The 25,913-nt window shown below is 41.3% G+C and overlaps 1 protein-coding gene across 5 annotated transcripts in view; it reads right to left on the bottom strand.

The window, feature by feature from the left end:
- The window catches only part of sema6e (sema domain, transmembrane domain (TM), and cytoplasmic domain, (semaphorin) 6E), a 150,175-nt gene that overhangs the window by 99,195 nt on the left and 25,067 nt on the right, over positions 1–25,913 (bottom strand). The gene's annotated exons all lie outside the window — the stretch shown is intronic.

Below are 25,913 nucleotides of genomic sequence, written 5' to 3'. Positions count from 1 at the left end.
ATGTACATCTTGTGCATTTCCTGTAGAGTGGCATTCTCTCCCCTACCTGTGTGTCAATGCGGTGTCTAACACAAGTGTTAAATTCCAAAAAGAGACACACACACACGCGCACACACACACACACACACACACACACAGTCTACAATGATGAGGCAACTACTTTCAACTCAAACATCAGACACTTCGGTATCTGTTTTGTTTTTTTTAAAGACAAGGTGCAAAATCAGACATGATTGCCAGGACATCCCTGTAAACATCCCTTGGTATATTCAGTGTTATTTTACAGTAACTGTAGAAGAAGAGTTCTGGCACAGTGTTTAGACAAGCTAATATTTTTCTCCCCTTCTGCCCTCCCTCCCAACTGACTATTTCTGTTTGAACAAAAAAGATATTTCCTTTACAAAAGCAGCTGCTAAAACAAAGACACAAAAAGAAAAACACAGCAGTTGCTCATGTCTACAAAACACATTTTCTTCTCTGTCAAGCTCAGTCAAAGGCAGAAAAGCTAACCTCTCACCTGGTTTTGTAAGAAAAGCTCAAAAAAGCTGTTTTGCCTAGTCCATGCAGTGAAAATCAGATTACAAATCAAAATGATTTCAAATTGGCACGTATCCAGCAAGAGGAGAGCATTAAGACAAAGGAGAAAATGTTCAATATCAGACTGCAACTACTTTGGTGTCACAGATGCTTTAACTCAGTACATCTGCATGTTAGTGTTATTCCAAAAACTCTGCTTTACTTTGTCCAGATTCCGGTCTGAATCATGACATCAGTGTTGACAAACTGTAAGCACTGGGCGGTAAATACATAACGCCAGTCAAAGCACTCATTTTCAACTCCCAGAGAGCCCTTTGCCAATTGCATGACTCATAACAGTTAAATTAAAAGACAGCCTGACCCCTTCATGTTTCTTTGCAGGGTTTGTTCATTAATGACTGGGGCTCGGCCCTATGTCAACATGCTGGCTGGTGGCAGCGAAGGCTAGAAGGGACATGAGGTGGTGCCGACACCCACCGCCATGTCGAGGCCTGGCATGGGCCTGTGTTTTGGAAGGGAAACTCAGAGATCAGTGGGGCTTGGCCCGGCTTCACTCCCGCCTCGGCCTGCTAATGGCTTTCCAAGTTTGGGGCTGCCATTTGTCAGCTTGACTGATGTCCTCGCCATGAGGATCAATCTCCATCCATCTCTTCTCATCAGAGGAAAAGTACAGCGCTCCAGTACGTTGGGCCAGAGCGGCATGAATGTGCTTCCACTTAAGCTTTAAACTTGCAGGTAGGATAGAACGTGTACTGAGTATTGTGAGAATAAAGGAATACTTTTACAGCAGGACTGAAAAATAAGACTTAAGGAAAACCTTAGCACTCTCATTTGGTACATAATAGAAGAGCATCACACACAGCCAAAAACCACAGAAAGCAAGACGGGCTGTTGAGATAGGCTGTTCCTATTCCTGGAACATTTTCAGTGGTCTATGAAAAACCAGGGGTTCGACTCTCCTCTCTCACTACATAAAGTGATTCTTATTGAAGTCTTGCAAACAGGATCCAAACAGAAAACATTAAGTCTCTGGAGAAAAGTCAAAGTAAGTGATTCTGTATACATGAGAGAGAAAAGAGTGAGTGAATGAGGTGTTCTGAGTGAATATAAAGAAGCAAAGAAAGATGGAAAAAAGAATAAAACATAGTTAGGGAGCAACAGTGTGAAGGGAACAGCTGAAAGAGGTTGCAGGGCCCCAGGTGAGCCCTGTGGTGGGTCATTTCACAGCCCTGTAGGCTGACTAACACTGACAGGTCAGCTGGAAGACTCTCTGCCAAGAGAAACCCTCAACGGAAAGAACAGGGCACGGGGCTGCGCCTCAACACACACTCACACAAGTAAAAACTGTACATGCATCACACACACCTCTCTGCCTCCACCACAAAATAATTTCCTTTTCAATCTGCCACACAATAACCGAGGCACTGTTTATTGACCTTTACCATGATGCTTTTCACCAGGCAATTGCTTCTTTGGCTCGAGGCACAGAAATATAGCTCCAGCTGCTCGGCTCGGTGCTGTAAATCCACCGTCATACAGCTGGCTTTCTTACATTCACAGCTCAGGATCCAAATCAGGATGTGCGGCGAGCGCCTGGGGGAGGGAGCGCCTCCCTGACAGCCACGATGATTGGATCATCAAAGAAGACAACTTGATGTTATAACCGTCATTAGTGCAGTAACAAATCAATTAAAGGGAATCACAGCACTAAAAGGCCTGTGTACACACGAGTGCCTGAGAGGCGTATGCCTACACAAGCTGTATACACAACCTAACAGTTGATGGGCAGTCTCCTTCAGACTGGAACCTGACCGATGTCGTCCAATTTCACAGCCAAAACAGGTTGACTGAATTCCCTGAATTAAAGATAATGCTCTTAAGCAAGGGCCTTGTAAGTAAAGGTATAACAAGCAGGTCAAACTGGCCCTTCTTGACCAAACATAGGCTGCTTCTCTGATACACTTGTATTTACTGTTATTACTTATTACATTACTTGTTATTATTGGTTTGTTGCCCCCTTACTTCCATTAAATTCAAGATACAAGCTCTTTTCCTAGGATATTTAGTTGTGTCCATTCCCAGAACCTATGCAGATTTTGGAAACAAAACTTATGTTTGCTGCCCCTATAGATTGGAATGAAATTCTTTCTCTTTGAAACTACAGTTTTTATCCCATTTGATCATTTTAAATTGCAGGTCACAAATGTTTTATTCAGTGCCAGGTCACAACAAATAATTGACATCATTTGTTAACCTGCCATTGTATTTCATCCTTGGTTCCCTCTTTTTGGTTAGACCAAACTATCTAATTATACGTGTTGTATGGGGTTGATGGTGTTTATCACAAGTTCCCAGATTTCAAGATGGCATCTTCAACAGTCTAAAATCCTAAAATACAAGTTTGAGGAGCTGGAATCAGATGTTTGGCATTTTTGCTTGAAGAATGACTTAACAGATTAATCAATCACCAAAATTGGCCATGTCTCTTGAAAATGCGATATCCTGATCTCAAGAGGCTAACCTGGTAAAATTAAGTGAAAATAAATTAAACATTTCACCATCTCAAACAGACTGACACAAGGAGCAATTTTCCCACTAAATAGTTCAGTTCTTTGGAGACTTTTACATTTGCGGTTTGTTTCAACGAGATTTGGATGCTCTCCATCCTTCCCAGGGATGAGAATTAGAAGCGGTGAGGCGGTTGCTGTGGATCCATCTAGGTGGCAACCTTCCGCCACCGAGTGAATGCCTGCGACAGCGCAAGTCCTATTTGGCTGACAAACAGCAGGGAAGCAGGTGGGCAGGCTAAGGCTTATCTGCCAAAGCAGCCGGGGTTACACCACACCTCCCGCCGCAAGAACTGCCATGACTCAACGACCACATGCAGAGAGAATGAGAGGGTAGCAACAGGAAGGGAGAGACGAGAGAACAGAAAGGTAGAGATATGGTAGGTTATGGGAGGAGGTCAGCAACACACACACACAAAAAAAGCAAAAGAATCATTAGATCCTGTAAGCTATAAGATGGTGCTCTTTGTAGAGAAATGCTAGGGGTGGACTACATGAAAAAAACCTATCAAAGTATGTGTCATTTTATGTTACGACAACGATATTTATCAAGGTTAGGGTTGGGTATCATTTTTGATACTGGTTCAAATATACCAGTTGCTGTACTGATACTAAAACTAAAATGCATTTTAACATCTAAAGACAAGCAGACATGCAAGAACTTTACCTGAACAAAATACTGTCTAAATTTGGCAAACTTTCTTGACTTCCTGATTTAGGTCAAGAAATGTCCGAACCACGAATAAGCAAGACTGAAGAAGAATCTTACTAGACTTTCTAGACACTGAAGAAGAATCTTACTAGACTTTCTAGACACTCAATTATATATTTCCACTTTTCATTCAGTATACACAAAAAGTGCTGAGGTTCAATACCAAGCCCTAGTCATGATATAACAACTTTTCTGGAAATTCAATTGAGAAACCTTTTGAAAACCAGTTGGGAGTTACCACTGGGCGACACTGAAAAAGCTAAATATTGTGAGTTTAAAAAAAATTATTAATTATGAAATAATAAATCTCAATACGATACATTGAGGAAACACTTAAAAAAAAAAATCTGTACAAAACAAAGAAAAAAGGAGAACAAAAGCAAAGAAGGAAGCAGGAAAAACCTCTCAGTCCTCTTGTGCTTTCTCTACCTGTCACCTGGAAAGGACATCAGCCTCGTTCACCTGTATTTGCCCCATGAACCTCTCTGTTCCAACCTCACAGGAGCCGACCAACTCTGCTGCAACACACCATCGTTCCACCAGGGGCATTGCACCATGCCCAAAGTCATCTCCGGTGCTTCTGAAGTATTGACTAAGCAGCGCCAGGCTCAATGTCAGGGAGCTCTGCAGGGCTTTTGTGAGGAAGTGTGAATGTGAGATCCCAGGTGTCACTTTAATTGAGACCTTGATATTGCCGTCTGAGCAAATCGAGGAAATTGTAGGGCGGATATGGCAGTGTTATACCTGTGTGAGGACAGCTGATTACACAGTGGGATAACTCTGAATGAAGCCCAAAAGAAGGACTTTATCTGCCTACATCTTTCATTAATGCACTCCCATGTCACGTTTCATATATACCAAAGAGGGGAAAAAGCATTATCCAAACAGTTTTAAAAAGGATCTGTCTCCAGATGTGTCTGCTGCATATAAACAGAGGCTCCTCCTTCTGCAGTGTAACAGCATTACAGCGGTCCCCCTTCTGATTGATGAAAGTGCCATGTCTGCAAGCACCTCTTTTACATAGCAGAGAGCCTCCCCTGGAGCCCGCAATTCATCATCTGACAGTGGGACGGCTGCATTCATCTTAATGCATTACAGACCCAAACAGGTCCGAGGTCACACACTGCTGCCATGAATCCCTCTGTCTGATTCTATAAAGGGAAGGAGAGATGAGATCGCCGGGGACTTTTTGGGGGGCATAGAGAGATATGAGCAGAACAATACTGTCAATTTAATGTTTGTATCACCTTACTAACAGAACCGGCATCAGGACAGGCCATCAGTACAGTCTGTCCTAAGAGACTGGAATGTTTTACCAATGTTAAAGGATGAATCCACTCTAAAAACACTTTAACACTGTGACAAGCCGCTACTGGCAGCACACTTTGCGTTCCTGAGCCACCTTTGTTGTAAGATGGTGTACCAGCATTAAAGGGAAACTCCACTGATTTTACACAAAAATGTCAGCTTACTAGTCATGTGGAGTATTACACAGCATGTGAAAAAAAAAGTTTTATAACATCTTCTGTGGCTCTGGAGAAGCTTTGTCAAGTCTGATGTCATCAGAGTTATCTCGGCCTGGGCTCAGACAAAAAATTTATAACAGAAAGCCTGCGTTAAAAGTCTGGGGGCGTGGAGTTGAACAGACATTTACCACAAAGGGAGGATATAATGAAAAGGTGCTTTTGTTTACATTATGGGAAATGCAGGAGCTAGTGTTTGTGAAGCTTGACCCATACTAGGGATAAAAAGTCAGGGTACCTTTTGGTCTCTACTGCTTTGATTTTGACAAATCTTGTTTTAAATTATTCTCTCGAAGTGCGATACTAAATCCCTGGAGTAACCCTTTAATGTTCCAGATGCATGAGTAACATGGCATCACATTGGTCTGAAACACTGCGCTGGAAAAATAGCAGAGAACAGACAGTGGGTGGAGAACCATGAAGGAGCACAGATTTTCCCTATTTCTTTCACTGCTGCTAAGGTTTGACCATTTTTTGCTGCTGGATACAGAGCAGACTGCTGTGTGACTCTGGTGAGAGCTGCTCAGGATCAGTGGCAGTTGCTGTGGTTGTCGCTTCCCAGGCTAAAAGGGCTGGAATTATTATATATTAATCTAAATACACAATGATGCAATATAACCACAAGGAAATTTGTGTCAGGTGCACAGACATGATTCTATATAGCTCACAACATACATGCCTTTAAGCTGTTTATATTTCCTCACCATGACTGAAAGTAAATTACTACCCTAAATAAACTAAGGCACCGAACGTCACAAAGTGATGACATCTAACAATGTCAGGATTAAGATTAGATTTTTCCCTTGATACATACTGTACGTTTGCTCTATCCATTATAGCCTACTAACTACGTGAATCCAGATGCAACTTAAGATCCTTTCTTAGCTTCTTAGCTAACGTCTACATCAAAACCTGTCATGAAAGTTTAAAAGCAGTGGGAGAGGTGAGTTCAACGTCTTGAGGAACCACAGTGGAAACAGATGAGTGTAGAGTAATAAGTGTGTGAAAGGGCTAAAAAGGTCACCATATTATGCCGTAAAAAACATACCATTCTTCTTTGCTGCAATGTGGACATTTCCCCAATGCCAAACGTCTAATCACAACTCCAAACCTGTGCAAAGTGCAACAGTCTACAGAAAATTAAAAATGAATGCGTGATGAGAAAATGATGAGAAGTGAATTTAATTTTACCCCTCAAAACGACTTTTTGACATTTCTTCAGTTTAGTTTTTCCATCACTCTGCAAAGCACGTACAAGGTACGCTGTGCAGTGAACTTGAGTTTTAAGACAGATCTGAAGCCTACATGTGGTGAATCAAGCAGAAATAGCGGCTATAAGAAGTACAAGTATGCTAACAATCTTTACAGGAAAGGAAAATGTCCGTGACGAGTATAATCAAATTAACTCAGGGGTTGTCCGTAGCACACTAATAACAAGGACACTAAAGCAAAGTGTTTGCCTCAGCAAGTGAGCAAATACTTCTTTATTTTCTTGCTTTGCCTGCTCTTCTTGGCAAGTTGGTGGGGGTAATTGGCATGCAAGCTTCGACAGGGCGGTTAGATGAGCCAGGTCCCGAGCTCAGGCACAAAGCACAACGGCTCCACTGTGCCCACAAAATTAGTTTAAAGCTGTTATTCAGCAACAGGCTGAGACCTGTACAGTGCCACTGATGCCATCCATCACTGCAAATCCATTTCTCTGGCAGAACAACTGAGCCACACTATCACCCCCCACCTCCCACACACAGAACAGCACAGCAGCAGGTAGGGAGAAATTCAAAAGATAGGGGTTCTACCGTACAGGTTTTTCCAATACTGAAGCAGATGTTTTTGAGCAGAAGCTGCCCATATATCTGATAATTGTTGGGTACTTTAATTTAACCATCTTCATCCTGAAAATTGTTTTAGCATTCAGAATTTGCTCCAAACATTTATCTTTGTCAAGGTCAAAAACCTCTGCAACACCATTTACATTAAAACAAGACACTATTCACTTAAACCATTGCTACTTTTTATCTTCTAATACTGATTCTGACATATAAACTTGGGTAATCGCCAACACCAAATAAATATCGATCTGATACCAGTGTTTGGGGTTTGTTTTTTTGTGTATGTAAAGTAACATGAGGCTGTAGCTCCAGATAAAAGGTTCAGCACAGTGTTTTACAGCGGAGCCTGAAACAAAAACCACCACCACTAACAACAAAAAATGGGTCCACTTTTATGAAACATTCATTTTCAAGAAAAATGACAGAGGCACTATTTCACATAGCAAATGCTAGATATTTAAAAAGGTGTGGCTATTGTCTACTAACTGAAAAAATGATCACAAGACGAGATGCGTCAGGATCACATCATCAGCTAAAAGATTTTTGAACAAAATTTTTCCAGTGACAGACTACGAAACCGTATTTAATGTGGATCGGTTAGGTCTGTCCAATACCAAATTTGTTTAAAAAGGTCAGGTCAAAACCAGACCTGATATATCATCTAACTGGTCTAACCCCTATTAAAATGCGACTGGGGTTTGGAGTAGGAGTGGAAGTCAGGATTGACTAGCCACCGTTCAACTATGTGAATGAGTCTAAGCTGACGTGGGAGGAAGACAATGGCTGGGATAAGGGGATGGAGGTGAGGAAGGTGGGGGTGCCAGCTGATCGAATCTTCTCATTAACTTTGCCCAGGCCTGGAGAGAGCTAGAAGAGGAGGAGGAGGAAGAGGAGGATCGGTTTAATGAAGACTCCTGCCGCGAGGGTTCGTCTCGCCTACTGTGCGGCCCTGTGAATAAGCCTGGCAGACAGATGGGCTGAGGAATTGATCAGTGGAGACAGTCCACAGAGACCTGCACAGACTCAGAGGCTGTGTTTTAGTTGAGGTGGAGTACACAATCAAGGATATCAAAGACGATGAAATGTCACTGGAATTTACTACCAGTGGGAGAAAACTCCACACCTACAGCAAGAGGCGTAAATGCACAGAGGCACACAATCTAAATTGGAGTTTCATTTGAACTGACATCAATAGAGGGGCCCCAAACATCAAAACCAAACCATTCATGCTTATTATTTATCAAACTGGCACGTCTTGAGGACTGAAAGAGAGAAGACTGCTGAATCAGTCCTTGAAAGATCTGCCCAGACTGCTGATTCTGAAGCTGCAGACATCTAGAAATAGAGGCTATTTGGTATCTTGGCCCCTTGTCTCTCTGTTGTCCTTCTGAGAGCTGTCCCACTTTCAGCCCAGGCTCTGTGTGGCATCTATCTTTCACACGAGTGACAACGCCCCCCAACCCTGTGCTGCCACTCTCATTTTCATCGTCTATTGTTCCAGGCTCAGAGATTCAGCCCGGCACAGCAAGCCCTGCAATTCTGTCATCTCCAAAAGCTCAATACTTGCCTGCACTGCTGATAAGCAGCCAAACACTGAGGTGATGAATAAATCACAATACAGCACATAAACACTTACTGAAACCAGGAGGAGGTCCATTTATTTGGTATATTTTTGGTTATTTTGCAGAATTCTGAATCAATCATCTGGTGTACAGCTTCACACTATATCATGCCAAAAGATCACTGCTGGCACTAATGATGTGTGTATCACTCTTTTCCTAAGTGCTATCTGCATTGAAAGGCACTGAACAAAGCAAAATATTGTAACAGTCTTATGTAATAAAATCAGTTTGTATGGTTTAAAAGGAGGGTCTTAAGTCCTTTTCACATCTACAAACCCACAATCCACGTTCCCTTTGTTGTCTGTAATTTTCTGCCATGTGTTTTCTTTCAGTTGTACGCTGTCCTGCTTGTCACACAACTCCTTGTGCTCAGACACTAAAATTATCATCTGCTTGTGGACAGCAGTGATGGGCAGTGAGTGAATACAGATTTTTTTTTATTGGGTACTCAGATTTTTTATACAAACAATGCAGAAATAAAACAGGCTCCAAATAAAAATGTGAAACACCCATGACAGTTCTTGTCTGTATGAAATTTTAGAAAATGATCATGTATTTTGTGTGGAAATTTGACATTTAGGATGTTCTCAAATTAGTTTTATGGTGACGGCTGCTGTGTAGAAAATAGCAGCAGGCAAAAAATTAAATGCCAGATTCCCTTCTACTGTATTTTGACATATGACAATAGTGAGTCAACCTGTAGCGAGTTCATGAAAGGTTTTACATTTACAGCTCTAAACATCATCTATGTGGTCAAACTTCATCAACAAAAGAAAGATATCACCCAAATTATAAAAGAAAGGTTTTTAAATTGTACTGTATAGATGGAAATTATATCCCAGCATGCATTGCTGTACTGAGAAGGTTGTGGACTCGTGACACATTTCTTTGACATTTGTCAAAAGGACTGTAACTGGTCTGGCAAAGAAAGTGCACAGAGCACAACAGATTCTTGTAGTTAGATCTGTGGTGCCCCGGGGGCTCCAACACCTCCAACAATTCGGGCCTAACACGGTCACCATGGTTACCACTGCCTGACACCTCTGGCAATAGCAAATAGACTGACCACAGTGGAACATTTGAGATGACACTGGCAGAGCCTGTGTGCATTGTCACACAATAAAGACCTCAGGGCATGAGGGAACAGTCACTGAGAGCAAGTTACATTTAGAGGAAGTAAAGAACTTCATGGACAAACACGACTGAGGGTGAAAAGGGGAACAGCACTGGCAGGGTGTCCATCTCCAGCTGGCATATTGTGGAATGTTAATTAGGCCTGCAAAGACAAGACACCTCCTTCCTAAATGTCATATCCTTGTGAGGAGAGCAGGGAACGGTGACAGGTTTCGTTGACTGTCTTCAGGCAAAAGGGTGCTGTAGTTTGTTTGCCTTTCCAGTGGCAATTTCTTTTCTGTTCTCTTTACCCCAAGCATTTTCTCTTTACATTCTCCTGCTCCTCTCTGCCCTTCTGTTATGCTGTTTACTCTGTGATGAATGGCTCTATTTCAAGTTGAGCTTTTTTTTCCTTTTAGCTGGAATAGATTACAATCTGTGCAATTGTGCAGAAACAAGATTGATCTCGCTAAAAACATTGCGGAGGGGGCAGCAAAGGAAGGAAAATATACACTGCAACAGCACTTCACTCTAATGTAGAAATGATCAGACCCATTTCTTTGATGAAGGCTTTTTAGACTGCTGTGGCTCTTGCAGAAACAGGTCTTGATAAGAGGGCTGGGAGGCCAGGAGTGGGGTGTAAACAAATTTTGCGTTGGTTTGTAATGAGACATGACAGAGTGAGAATACTGTGGCCTTTTAAATGGCATGGTTTCATAGCCACAGAGGGGCAGAGACTCAGATAATGGGGCATCAGTAATGAAGGGTTGGACAGGAGACCTGCTGACGCCTAATATGAGAGGTTGCTCAACCAATGAGTTAATGTAACAGTGAAATTGTACACAGTGTGTGTGGTTTTACCAACGACATGAATCACAAGAAGTTCCATTGTGAACAATACTTTTCTTACTCAGGTTTCTAGCTGAGCTTGTTACAGCCCTGCTATTTTGAATGATTTATGGTTAATATAGTGTCTAAAGAATGGCCTAGGGTAACCATTGAATATTAAGCAATACCTAAAATTACTTGAAATAATAATTGCCTCCCTCACAATTCAACCAAAATTAATCACATAGGGCAAGTGGATTGGAAAATGAATCCTTCCTGCTAAGGAAGAGAGAACTGAGAGGAGGAGTGTGATTTTAAACAGGGATTGGTCATGACAGTTAACATGAAAACTAAAGAAGTAAAGGTTCTTTAATATTCTATGTGGGGGCACATTCATTCCAGGACTGAAAAAAAAAATAGTTTATGTGCAAGTCTTTAATTAAATGACTTACTTAAAAGAAAGAAAGGTACTGGAGGAAGGTGGAGGAGTTGTAGTAGGCGTTGTCAATGCAATAACTCACAAGCCTTCAGGTTGCCTCTCCTCCATCTTCCAGGAGTAAAAGAGAAATGCTTTTATTCTCCAGCTGGATGCCAGGGGAGAGTAAAAGGAGAGGGGAATGAGTCTTATGGAGCAGTAAAAAAAAAAAAAAAAAAAAAAAAAAAAAAAAAAAAACCTGTCCAAGGTCTAGGGAGTTGAATGGTTTACACGCTGGCTGCCAGCTTACGTTTCGTCTTAGTGTCACAATTTGTTGGGGAGCATCACGGACGCTCTAAAAAGAGCGGGCTCTCTCCCAAAGCCTCCCCGGCGGCTGAAGAGTTGCTAAACGTCACTCACGATCATTCAGCCACCAGGGAGAGGAGAGAGAGTAAACAGAGGAGAGAAAGGAGAGGAAAAAAGGACAAAATGAAAGAAAGAAATATAAAGACAGTGACAGAAAGTGACAAAGACGGGGAGGAAGGAGAGGGGGTTGATGGTGGGATAACAAAAAAAAATAGACAAGGGAGTAAAAAGTAGAAAGAGAGACAGAAAGTGGAAAAATACTCATGCATGCTAATCTTTGTCTCCTGTGGCGCTCTCTCTAATGTGAGAAAAGGCTACTGAGCAGCAGAGCTTGGAACCGTCAAGGGATTGGACATGTTTGCTATCTGAGCAAAGCACAAACAATAACAGGCCATCCTGAAGTCTACGAGTTTACGGACATCTTACAGCAGTGCCCAGGTTTTGCTGCCATGTTCACAGTTGGAACAAACTGATGCCGTCTACAGGATCCATGCCTGCTCTCATCTTTCCTCCACCAGTAGCAAAGAGCGTGGGAACTGCTTTCAGAGCTTTGAGCGGAGGTGGAAGACTGACCCTGACTTATCGACCAGCGCTCGCAACGCACATCTTCATGCCTGATGTGACCACCTAACATATACGCAGTTTGTTTATAAATGGAACCTAGTGATTCTAATAAACCTATATACATATTTCTCTCCACCAGTACTGAAACTATAAGAACAATGGCAATGATTACACAACAATGCATTCCTAAATTAGAACACAGAACCATCTCGATCCTTTGGACCAGAGACTGTTCTTGCTCAGTTTTCACTTCCTATGTTCCTATGAGACGTATGGCATAGTCACTATATTTCTTTGCTAGGCATGGCCAACATGTTTCTTTTTTCAGTTTAAATTAGGCTGCCTGTCATTTGGCATATCAGTGGTACTTTTCATGTGCTGGGACAGTTTTTATGAAAAAAAAAAAAATGTTTTATTGCAATTTCCAAGGCACAAGGGATTGACAATGTGCAGGATTTTTTGGTTCTTTCACTGTCAGAGTTTTTGATCTAACGCAACTGTCTATAAGACTTTCCGGTGTGAGAGAATGTTGTAAAATTTGATGAAAAACTGATGAAAACGTAATTATTATGAGGCAAGATCTGAGGTTATTATGAGAGCCTTTTTTCTAAGATTTATTTATGAACACATCTAACATTTATCTTCAACAGACATCAGAGAAACATCATTGGAAGGAATACGTTTCACCGATTCTGGCAGAATGTTTTCAAATTTGACTGTTCAGAATTGGGTGTGATATTTGAAGTCACCTGCATCAAATGGGGCACAGGGTCAATACAGGCTTTTTCCAGGTGGTTGCAGTTTAGCTCGATTCACCTTGAGCAAAGGGTGTAAACATCTCATAACTGGCGGCAGTCACAAACAGCCACTGACAGCCCAAATGTTTCTCTCTCAAGTGTCAATCAGTCTTTAGATGTGTACTTCCAGGTGGCCTTGTGCACATCTTGTTGGAGTTTCCCTCCAGCCACAGCGAATGACAGCGAGGCACTGAAGAGGCCCTTTTCTCTGAGCTGACACCGCTGATTTGAATATCAAAACATGATGTAAAACGGTGATTAAAAGCCAATTACAGCTTGTGTCAATGAAAAGTCAATTAAGTGTTTCAGGGGCTGCAAACAGCTTTTTGCCATGGTAATGACAGGGGGAGCAGAGAACAAAAGGGGGAAAGGAGGGATACAAAGGAGAGAAGCAAAGGGAAAAATGAAAGAAAGCGGCTAAGAACAAACACAGCCGGGTTGGGGCAGATGCAGAAGACAACATTCGGATGAATATAGCGTTGCACAGTCAGACGTGCGAACATCATCTGCTGTGGAGACAGGATTTCTTCCATTCCCGTCGCCATGCAGTCATGAATTCTGAACATTTTGCTTAAAGGCAGCATTCAATTAAGAGCCAAATCCACTGGGAGTCAGAGTGGGAATGTTTTCTGACAGAACCTTAAAAAACAAAGCCACCCGCCTCTTATTTAAGTGACTATTATAAAGTCCTAAAGCCTCCCTTCTGGCCAAGTTTCAGCTGATTGGTCCTTCATTACTTATTTATACACCTGTAATGAACGGTGGATATGAAAAAAAGAGGCAAGCAGAGGGGGGAAAAAAATAAATAAAATTAATTCAGGCATGGTGCATGGTACAGCTGCCAGGTTTTTGATCACCTGCCTGGAGCCTGCAGGAGCAGCCGTGTTTGCCATGTTGAAATGCAGTAGCGGTGACAAGCTGCTGCAGCAGCCCTGATGCCCTGGGAGACGAGGCTGAGGCTGAACACGCCGCTGCCATACCTTCGTACGGTGAACCAATCTTTGGTCCCAGCGGGCTCCCCCAACAGGAAAAAAGAAATAGCTAAGAGGCAAGCTAGTGCTGCTTAACCTTGTTCTTTAATTATTGAGAAATGCCTGAAATTGCCAGAACGTACAAGACTCTCAACTCGAGAGGCTTGTTAGAGTGTAATGAAGAGGCCTGGAGCGAGAGGGGATCATTTTAGAGAGGTGCCAAACTGGGGTAGATCTGTGTTGAGAGGATCGGTGTTAGTGCTTGTCTGCTTTTTCCTGTTTTTGTGTAGTGAAAGGCCCCATAAAAAGATGAGTAATGTAGAGAGCTTTAGTCCAGTCTTTAAATATAGTTTTACTCTACAACTCGGCAGTCAACGATTCTACTCTCCGCCTCAATTTGTTGTGTCGCTCTATCACTCCCTCACTAATTCACACAAATCACCACCAATCAACTCATGCACACAATCAAAAGAAATGCCTTTCACTCACGCACACACACTAACACAAGTATGCAACTGTAATCAAGCACACAACCCAGTGTTTACAACAGAGTATTTTTCGTCCAAGATCTGAGGCTCTGAAAAGGGTCTGGCAGTAATGACTGGAGTTATTTAAAGGAAAAATTCAACAGCGTATCAGTTGGGGTCATTGACACTGCGAGGGCCAGATGGCCATCTTGTCTGGCTTGTCCTCTCTCAACAGCCTCTGCCTCAGTATCCAATTTGTTCAGCGTTATTTCCAGGAATAGGCGCTGGATTGTTGTACTTTGCATTTCCTCTACATGAACTCTTAGCTGTCTTGGCCTCTCTCACACCCCGAGAACAAGTAAATAAATTAGGAGTTTTGTTACAAAATGCTGCTTAGGAGAAACCCTGAAACTGATGTTTATCAATTCATATGATTTGGAACAACATTGATTTGAGTAGGGATTAACCGATCAACTGACAATGAATAATCACATACTGGATGAAAGAATAGGTTTGGTAATTGGCCAAGAACTGCTTTAAAATGCTGGTTCACATCGGTATTGGCGGCAAAAAACCTGATCGGGGCATCCCTAAAGCACACACAAACATTTAACAACTAAGTATGATAAACGGAAAGCCATAAAGTGTGCTTAAAACAGTGCTATAGTAAGGCTTTAAGCTTGATGTACACTTAACATCATTAGCTGTAAAGCCAGGTAAAACGCTTCCTTCTATTCGGTCAGATTCGTGAGCAGTCAATCGCAGTGTTACAATCACTAGAACCAGCACCATTAAACTAATATGCATTCCTACAACTCCTGTGCTGTCCCCAAAAAGATTTGAGTATTTTTTTAACATGTTACGGTTTCCCAGTCGCACAATAGTCTGATGCTTACCATGTACCACGTTCAAAAGCGGCCAAGGACGCTTGTCACATGTCATCTCCCACTCGCTTTTCTAATGTTTAAGTGAGGAATAAATCTTTATATTGAACTATGAAAGGAAAAATGTCACAAAACAACCATTAAAAGAATTGTTGTTAATAATCTGTGGTGAGTATATATTGTGGTTTTCAATAATTAGTACCATCAAGTATTTGCTTTTCTATTTAGGTTAACTAATCACTGGCAATTTGAAACTAGCGCTGCATTCGTTAGAAGTCAGTCTGGAAAAATATTACCTGTTTATTAACTGGCAGCTGCACTGACAGCAGATGGTTGTGGGTTGAATGGGTGAGGAACTATGAAACAATAGAAGACAGTTGCATGCAAATTTTTTGACTCTTCCCTCTCTGTAGTTTATGTGTGATCATGTGCACATTTCCCACAAACCAAACACGTCAAGAGAGCAGACTTGCTGGAGCTCAGCTTTTGATCGTCATTGCTAAACGAGCTTTGATGAGAGGGGTGGGGGAACAACTGAGGATGTGAGTTGTTTATGTTGCTCAAGAGGCAAGTTTCATCTGTTCACTTTGTAACAGATTGGACAGTCGACAGTACACTAGCACGCAGAAGCCAGACAACATTCCCCACATATCAGTGGTTTTTGTGGGGGGTTGGAGTACACAGAGGGCACTGGAACTGGATTTTGTTCCATTATGCATAACAACAAAAGGCAGAGACCCGTGGTGTATTGCAATAAGGTGCTGAAACTGTGGCCAAAATGATTCGGCTACAAGGAAAAAAATTCTCAGTACCTGCTGGGCCAAACCTTAAAAACTCTGCATGACAATCCATAAATTCTCTTCTAAGAAGAAAGAGTTCACTTCTAGCTGAAGAGCTCCAGCACGGTTCAGTGCCATTACCATTTGAAAAGGGAGAAGATGAGTGCAGTAGCGGGGGGAGATAGACCAGCATGCAGAAAGAAAGGCTGAAGGAGAGTGCGGCTGACTTGTTGAACTTGGCGCATGGATGAGCTTCATTCGTCAACAGAGCGCTAGAGCTACTCCCTATTCAGGTTTTGCCCTTGAGACAACATCGGCCTGGTCTGAGTCGGTATTATGCAGTTGGAGAGCATATCTGAGCTTGTGCGGGGAACTGAGAAGAGACTGTAACAACTTTGGGGAAATTATCCTATCACTGCGCCAAACTCATAAAAACAAACTCCCATGCTGCACTTTTACATACTCCTACCCAACAGTAATATGTGACAAAACGCCAATAAAGTTTGGATTTTAAAATATTCCTTTATTGCTACTGTGTCCATTTTCTGAATTATGCATATGAGCTTTGTGTAGGAATAATGGGATGACTAATTTATGAGATTATGGGATAGTAGAGTGCTGGGGATGTTAAAACTGGTAGCAGGACCCAAAGGAATATGCAGCAACAAACATATACAAGTCTGTGTGGGGGGTATACAGTGCAGTCAGAAAGTAGTAGGACAGTGATATGTTTTCCATTGTTTGGCTCTGTAAACCAGAAAATTGACTTTGAAATGAAATACTGGCGATGAGGTTAAAGTGCTGACTTTTAGTCTTAATTTGAGGGTGTTCGCATCCATATTGGGTGAACAGTGTAGGACTTTTTGAAATATCTTTGGAATACGCATCGGGACAATGATCCTAAACTTAAGGCAACCGATGTTCTTCACTGGCTCGGTCAGTCACATGACCTCAATCTGAATGTGTTTGATGCGTTTCACTGCTGAAAGACCCCACAACAAGACAGAAGTGACGGCAATACAGGCCCGTCAGAGCATCACCAGAGATGACACCACGTGTCTGCTGATGTCTATGGGTTGGATACTTGTGACAGCCAAAAGACTTGCAACCAAACGTAAACTAAACTTTAGGTTAAAGCTAGGGTAGGTAATGTATTTCAAAAGCATTTTTTTGCTATATTTGTTGAAATTCTCTTAACATCCCAACAGCAATTAATAAATCAAATGCTTTGAGGGGGAAAATGAAAATAATCCGGTATCTGTGGCTGTTGCAGGCCTGTAATAAGCCCAGTCAAGCATTTCATTTGAATGAAATGATTGGCTGGCCTACCTGCCTGTCTGCCTGCATGCACTCTGCCCGTGCACTCATTGCACATGAAAATGTGTTTTGGGGAAGTGGCTTTGGAGGGAGGACTGAAGGGAGTGGGATTTTTTTGGTTGGATACTGTCAAAATCTAGCTGTCTTTCTAATTTCTCAAACGTTGCCTCCCCAAATAATACACCCACACATACGCAATCATGAGCGTTTTTCAAGATCTGCGACAGGGTAATTTCCATACAATCTAGTATTCAATGACAGAGAACACGGAGTACCTACGAAGTCTTAACTATATCTGCAGTCCAGGTACTAGCAGTGGAACTACAAATGACTGGTCATTGCCAAACCACAGTCTGTGACAACTGTGCTGAAACTGGGTTTCAAATTGATTTTTGCGCTTTAATGAATGCAAAATGACTAAAAATATGTATTTTTGAGAAGCAAAAAACCCTCCCCAAACTGAGGGAATGGAATAATAAAACAGGTCCACTCCCTTGTGTTGCTGTGTTTTTGTTGCTTTGTCAAGAACCGGTTTGTTTCCACCTTGGGGCAGGTGCTTGCAGCCAGGCAGGTAGGTTATGACAGCTGGTTCCACCTGCTGGGTCAAAGTTGCTCACTGCCAGCAGTTTCCTCCCTTTTCCCTTTTAAGCACAGTTCAACGGCCGTTTGGAACCGAATGGAGCCACACACACACACACACACACACACACACACACGCAATCACACACCCATAAGCCTGTAAATTTAGCCAAGCTATTTCATGGAACACTGAAGCACAAATACTGGGCACAGAAGGTATATGCTGCAAAATGGCTAGTGATAACAGTTGGTTGGTCTACAGTAGAGAACATTTCCGGAGCCTTTGGGTTACTACTACGGATTGATAGCCACTATGCTAACATTTGGTGACTCATTTCATCTCATCGTTTCCTCAGAATGACAGAAAAGCATTTTGAAACTGCATTTTGACCACAAACGGGCCCCCAGATTTATGCTATCAGACTCAACAGCTTGTTAAAGCAAGATAAGTCCTTTTCAACTGTAAAGAAAGAGGTACAGGAATATGAAAAGCTTTTTAACAACCCCTCCAATTTTATATTTTCTCTTTTGTTTATACAGCGCAATATCGCAAATCATAAAATTTGTCTCAGAGGGCTTTACAATCTGTACAGCATACGACACCCTCTATCTACTTCTAAACTAGTTGTGATATCAAAATTCTGCTCGTATGTACATGGCTTCAACTCATTAAAAAGGCGAGTACAGATGCCAAACTATGCACATACATCATTCTGCACAGTGAAGCTCAAACATCCCATTGACCACAGAACCACAATAGTGTCATAGTTTCAGTCCTACACACAAGGTGCTACTTCTAAGTGAACTGGTTTATGACTGGCAACCCATAGGTGTGGCACAAAATACATATTTTAGCAGGAAAAAGTTGATAGCAGATGCAAACACTCCTTGAGGGAAGTAAATGACTTGTGACACCTAAGCAGAAAAGGCCTGAGTGTTGACTACTCGATCCGAAGGGTATGAACAATCCGGTGTTCTTTAGCCCTCAGTGTTGACAGGAGGCTGGGAGCCAAGCACCGGACACCACCTCAGCAAAAGCATGCTTGACAGGGCAGTGTGAGTGTAATAGATTTGAAGTTCTCCACTTGGAGCTGGAGAGTGTCGAATCACCATGGAAACCGAGATGGCTGTTTGGCAGGTTTGAGTGGCTTTTGGTTTAAAACACTTTTTCAGTTTAGAGGCTTCAGCTACGGCGCTACTTCTCTCACAGTTATGAAAAACCTCCAATTGCATGCCGCTCCCTTTCTCTGTTCATCCTCTTTTTTTTTTTTTTTCCTTCTTCCTCCCCTAGCTCAGTAAAGCAATCATCACACCCCCGCAGTGCGAGAGCGTCTTAGCTATGGCAGATAAAGGCTGGGAGATTGTCAGTAATGACGGGTCCACCAGCGCTGAAACTTCCCAGAGCTGCTTGTTTCAGCAGTAATTACGATGGGGGAATGGTGCACCGTGACTGGCTCTAAAAAGCTTACCAAGCCTTTTGCTTGTGATGCCGTGTCAACTTTTTTTTACAGTAGGCAAGTCAGTCAGATAAGTAAAAAGGGGACGTAAAAGCTAAACAAAATGTGTGAAACAAAGAGGTAAAAAGCAGAGGCGGCAGGCTCAGTACTGAGTGATGTGGAGGCTGGGCCGGGGGAGGGGAAGAGAGGGAAAGTGCTCTGAAGTCCATGAATAAGGATGAGATTGGATCATTGATGCTCAGTGTTCTCCAATCACAGCTCTGTTGAAGAAGTTGGAGAGTGAAGTGATAAGACAGGTGAAAAGGAATACAAGAGAGGACAGAACAAATAATGGGGGAGGACGATGGGCTCCAAGAGGCACGAGAAGGAGTGATTGAAAATAACTGCAAACAGGAAGAAAGGACTGATAAGTGTGTGTGTGTGTGTGTGTGTGTGTGTGTGTGTGTGTGTGTATGTCTGAAAAGGCTCAGCTGTAACACAAAGAAAAAATCTATCATCTTGCTTCCCCTGTGCCACTTTCTCTGAAGCTGGCCCTCAGTAATCACCTTCTTCACCCTCTCCACTGCCTCAGCCGTTCCTCCTGTTCTCGCCCCATCCGCCCACTCTCATCCCCCTGATCTCTGAGACACACATGCTTATGAGGAGAGCGCTTAACCCCCCTCTCCATGGATCAGCCCTGCCAAAGGTGTGTGCTGATGTGTAGAGAAACTGAGTTTGCACAGCAGCAATGGAGAGATTGCTATGCTTCTTCATCCCACCATTTGGCAGAAATTGGATATTGAGTGCAGGGGCGAAGCCCACTGAGAAGGAATGAAGATGAACAAATTTCAAACACCCACACACATGTAGAGGTATGAGGCGGTCGATATTATTGAAAATGGTAGGAGTTAGGGGGGTCTTGGGACAAAGGGAGATTTAGTGAACGTGTCCACCTGTGTCGGCTACCATAAAGAAGTCATCTATCATTGGTCAGTCACACAGTGCAGAGTTACGGGCTGAGGGTGGTCAAGATAAAAGGGCTACTTAATTCAAGTCAGGCTGCTCTGGAGAAAAAAGGCATCAAGATAATTGCATTCATTGCAAGAGCAGAAATGAAAAAATTAGGTGGTTATTTATAGGTTCATATGGATATAAATACACATTTACTGTATTTCCATGCATTTAATTTCTGTAAATGCCCGTTGCTGGCATGTTTTACTATCGCACTGCTGAACTCTCTCCTATAGGTGAAACAATTTACATGCCAGACTGCACGCATGCCTGCAGAGCCAAAATTTGTGATGAAACATTGAGTCAATTAAATCGATTAGTCATCTGATACAAAATTTTAAAAAACTGTTAATTTATTAGGTAAGTTATCAAGCAAAAATGCCAAACATTCTCTGGTTCTGACTTCTCAAATATAGGATTTGCTACTTTTCTCTGTTGAATATAATTGTAAACTGAATATCTTGGGGTTTTGAACGGCTGGTCGGACAAAATCAATTTGAATAAGTCACCTCGGCTTCTCTGTACTTGTGATGGGCGCTTTTTTTTTGTATTTTCTGTACAATTAATCTAAAAATAATGCAGAGATTAATCAATAATTAAAATAATTGTTAGTGTAGCACACATTCTATTTTAAAATTTGGAATATCCTCTTTTACTGAATGTGAGATCTCACCCCTGTGCTGTTTGTCACTGTGGTTAATTTGTTGATATGTATAAAAAAAATTATGAAAAAATAACGGCCAGATAAATCCCTGTGACTGTAATACCTGCAACAATCAGAAAAACACACAATGATTCCTTAAAAGCAGAGGGCATCAATTTAAGCATTTCAATTTGTCAGCGGCCAGCACCTTAATAAGCAAACTCCATTAAACCCAAGCTGAGCACATTTACATTCCAGCAAACAGCTTGCAATTACCTGTTTAGATGGCATACGTTGGCAATTAATACAGCAATCTTCCTTAATGCCCCACCTAGGGAATTTGTAAACATCAATTATAAGAAATAGACAGAGCCTCTCAGATAGACAGCCGCATGCTCGGCAGCAGTCACAGCATGATATTGGCAATAAAAAAAATAAATAAATAAATTGTAAAATATCTCACTGGAAGCTAATATGTTACATCTCCAAATCAACAACCTCCACCAAATCATTTTCAGAGTGGTGGTGGGTGTGAAAACTACTTGAGTCTTTGCAACAAACTCAGCCTAGCTCTTTCTGACGGGTATATGAGGTAAAACATCTCCCAGCTCTACTGCTCTGCTGTCAATATAACTAATCAGACTGGTCTGCTATGACAACAGCTTCTGGACAATAACCACATACTGCATCAAATGCACCATAAACCGCCGGCTTTTATGGTCAACAGAGCCAGTCTTCAACATTGTCTTCGCTGCCCTGTGGGGGATCTGACAAGTGGATTGAAAGCCTGGACAGGAAATACTCAATAATCTGTTGTTGGGCTACAACCAACATTATTTATCTGCCGATTATTTCCTCCATTAATCATTTTGTCTATAAAATGTCAGAAAATAGGGGTAAATGTCCATTACAATTTCCCAGAGTCCAAGGTAATGTATTTAAAGTTGTTTGTTTTATCAACAATTAAAAATAAACAGATATTCACTTTACTTTCATATATGACAAACAAAAGCAATATCATTTCATTACATTTTTAAAATTGACATAAATTCTAATTAATTGTTATAAATTATAATGGACTCATCGTTTCAGCTCTAACATGGACTGATGGGTAAAGCAATTCCAACTAGTCGGATTGAGGTCATGTGACTAACTTATTAGTCATTTAACAGAAAATGTTAATCATTTATCAAATGATCATTTACCAGAGTGAGGGCTTGCTGACAAAACAAGCAATTAAAAATAAATAAAAAGACATCACCTTGAGCACTGGAAATCTGCGATGGGTATTTTGTTTTATTTTGACATTTTTTCAGAATTACTGGTCAAGTATGTGAACACATACAAGAAATTTGACTCTCAATGTACTTACACAGAATAGAAATACAGCTATAAAATGAAAGCTGAACAAATGTAAACATTTAGCTATTATGTACTGTACATACATTAAGTTTTTTTTGACTAAATGAGTAATCAATCAATTGAAAAACTGAGCTAGAGTAATGAAAATCATCAGCAGGTGCAGCCCTAATTCCAATCAAAAAAAAAAAAAAAAAAAAAAAAAAAAAAAAAAAAAAAATGGAGAAAGCCCATGAAAGCCCATTTCTAAGATTGTGCTCACAGGCAGGTTTGCAACTTTTGTTTACAAGCCGTTGGTCAGTGGTCACAACAAACTTTTCTGCTACGGTTCAGAGCAAAGTAAACTGCAGGTCTGATTGCACCCCGAGCATACCGATATCATCTACAATCCATTTTAAGTAAGCGGCACTAATGACATAAATTGAATGGAATAAGATAAAACTCAATCACAGCTGCTACTAAGGAAGCCATAGTTAATGACATAATCCTCCTTTTTGAGCTAAAGCTAACTAACCTTTACGAAGGGCTACCCCAGGCTGAAGCTTTAAACGGCTTATTGACATCTCACACTCAAATGGTAGAATGTGTATGTGTATGCATTAAGGTCACTGTATATCGACTGCACACTTTCTGAACATCAAGAAGGGGAATAATGCATAATACCAAACTCCAGCAGTCCACTCAAAGTAATTACCGTGTTGCACATGCAGATGAAAGAGTGAGATGGCAAGTTCAAAGCTCCAAGATTTTGCAATCGCACTTCATTGTAATCGAGACCTTAGATGAGTGAACCTTTTAAATTGTTAAAGCAATTAAGACACTGGATTAGCTGTACTTAAATGGCGAGACACAATATAAAAAGAGAAACACACTGTGCAAAAGGGCTCAACTTTTGGCACTACAGTTCCAATAATGCTTTGAGGGATGTAAACAGGAAGTATAATGTTGCCATGGATTCAGTGAGTTATGCTGCGGGCTACAACTTCAGGTTCCAGCCCCGTTTTTTTAGCCCATATTGCCAATATTTGTTTACATTTTGGTGAACTGGCACCATCAAAAGTATTGTAGATTAGCAGGAAAGAAACCACACAAAACTTAACGTGACGATTCAAGTTCTGGAGTTATACGGAGCGTTGTTTTTCTATGAATTTGAAGAATATTTATGGATGTTTATTCGCAATGGATGTAAGTCATGAAGTGTAAGTCACATTGAATCTAAAAATACAGTATGTGTATCATGTCTGTGTTCAGATTTGACAGAGTGATTTTTTTTTTTTTAGAAGGAGTGTGATTTTTGACGCAAATTGAAGTAATCACGCACTAAGGATTTTAAAGTACCTTAATTACCTCCATGAGCTATGTGTCACAGATTGGCTGTGACACATAGCTGTAACATTTTAGTACATTAAATTAAGACAAGCATCAGATGAAACTTAAGCCTGTGTTAAAAAATTACAATAAATAAACCCTTAAAAATTCCTATTTCATTTTCCAGAGTCAGAACATGCTTAGTGCTTATAAACACGGCACAAAGCAAACTTCAGGCACAACCAACTGCACACTATTATTATGCACACATTTTAATATCTAAGAATTTTCTTCATCTGGCATGAACTCTCTCCAATCTTACTCAGTGTTATCTGATAATATAACAGGGGATCAGCATCCAAAGACATTTCAATCAAATTGTAGAATAAAAAAATAAAAGGACCAAAATTCTGGATTGATATATCAATGCTGAATCTCTACCAATGACAAGTTTAGAGACAGAGCCAGACATCTTGTGAATCCAGCTGAATAATGTTCAACTGATGAGACCTCGATAAGATTAGTCCCAGACAAAAGATAAGGTAGAGCAGAGAGTTCAGAATCTATTGAACTGTTTTCTTTCAAAGTGAATGAACTATTCTGACAGTGGAAGAATTTTTCGCAGTAATTTTGGGTAATCTACCTCTCGTGCAATCTACATTGCAGTTTGTAAAAAAAAATGTCATGCTGCAGACCTGTTAGTGCTTAAACATTGTAAACAGTAAGAAAAACTATGAAGATGTGTAAGCTTTTAGTGTTTTTACCGAGTCGTGCTTTAATTTTATGTGTAGCATCTTGTTTGTTTCATGCTATTTAGTATTTTAAAAATGTTTTTTAATCTGTCTTCTATATTTGTGTATATTGTGTTGATTTTGACATAATAAAACAAAGCAAATTCACAGCTAGACCCAAAAGCTCTGCATACATCACCACCATTACATTTTACCAACTGATCTCAGGAATGGCACAAGAAAAAGCTGAGGCGAAACCCTCCTAGTCTTTGCTTGCGGTGGACCTCATTTTCTCCCACCTCCTCAAGTCCCTGTATCCCTGTAACTTTGAAGTCCAGCCAGCAAAGGGCTTTGAAAAAGCCTGCAATCTCCCCACCATGACCAGGCAGAGGATTAGCCAAGCCCTGCAGGACAGAGTGGAAAGAGGACAGAAGAGGGCTGGAGGAGGAGTAGCGCCATTTCCACAAGGGCTGTGTATGCGCAAGCAGCTCTCCCTCCGGCCAGAGCTGTGGGGGATTAACAAGCTACTAAGGAAGCAGAGAACAGACCTCCAGCCCCTTTTTCATGAGTTCCGCAGAAACCAATTTACAGCAGAGAACTGAGGGGGGTCCGCTAATTCTCCCCATAACCGCCTCCTGTTTCAACTCAAAATCTTTGCTGTGTCACTCACAAAATCTGCTTTTGTGAGATGGCAGACATATACAGGATGCCCAAATCAAGGAAGCATGTATCTGCAAAAGGTCTCAATTAGTGATATGGGAACTTCATTGACTCCAAAGTAACATTTCAGTGGTCACAGAGTGAAAATAAGCAGTTAAGCTCCTAATCTCACCATCAAACTTGATACGATCAGTCACGGGGGAAGTCACCCTGGAAAGTTTGTTTTCCCTTGTGAGCCAAAACAAGAGAGATTATTCCTCTTTTATCAATTCTGAGCTCCAATATTTGCCTACACTTTGGGCTGTAAATATTAAGTAAATGTTCTGCTCTTAATATATTTTCAAGCCATCCATTCACTGGCTCTCAAACAAAATTTAATAAAAGCTGAAAATAATGTGCTTATCAAGTGTACACTGTCTAAATGTGTCACTGGAATGGCTAATGCAAAAATCTGTATTTTTTTAAGCAAACAGACGAGGAGAAAAGGCCTTTTTTTAGTATCTTCTTTTACAAAGAGTAAGTGAATTCAGGGTGGTCATCAAGCAGTCACCAGTTAGGTAGACTGTTGAATGAATTGCTGGCATGTCTCATTGAAGTGCAACAGTCACAAAATCTACAGCATCTCAGGATACAATATGACAACGCTATCAATAAGTAATAGCAACTTAGCTTACCAGTGAGGAAGCAGGAACAATAGGTCTTTATTTAAAAAAAAAAAAACATCAGTGCTTTTCAAGTAATGGGGTCTTTTGTCTTATCTGTGACTGAAAGGAGCTTGAGGACTTTGCCCCTTATGTCTTTGTTGTTACAGAGTCTCTTGTGGAAATGGAAGATTGGCCCAAAGGCGTGGGTGTGCGAGGAAGAGCTAGGCGGCCGTGCAAGCACATCAGACTTG

This window comes from Siniperca chuatsi, linkage group LG9, assembly GCF_020085105.1.
Source record: "Siniperca chuatsi isolate FFG_IHB_CAS linkage group LG9, ASM2008510v1, whole genome shotgun sequence".
Taxonomy (NCBI): domain Eukaryota; kingdom Metazoa; phylum Chordata; class Actinopteri; order Centrarchiformes; family Sinipercidae; genus Siniperca; species Siniperca chuatsi.
This window is presented reverse-complemented; position numbering and strand designations above follow the sequence as displayed.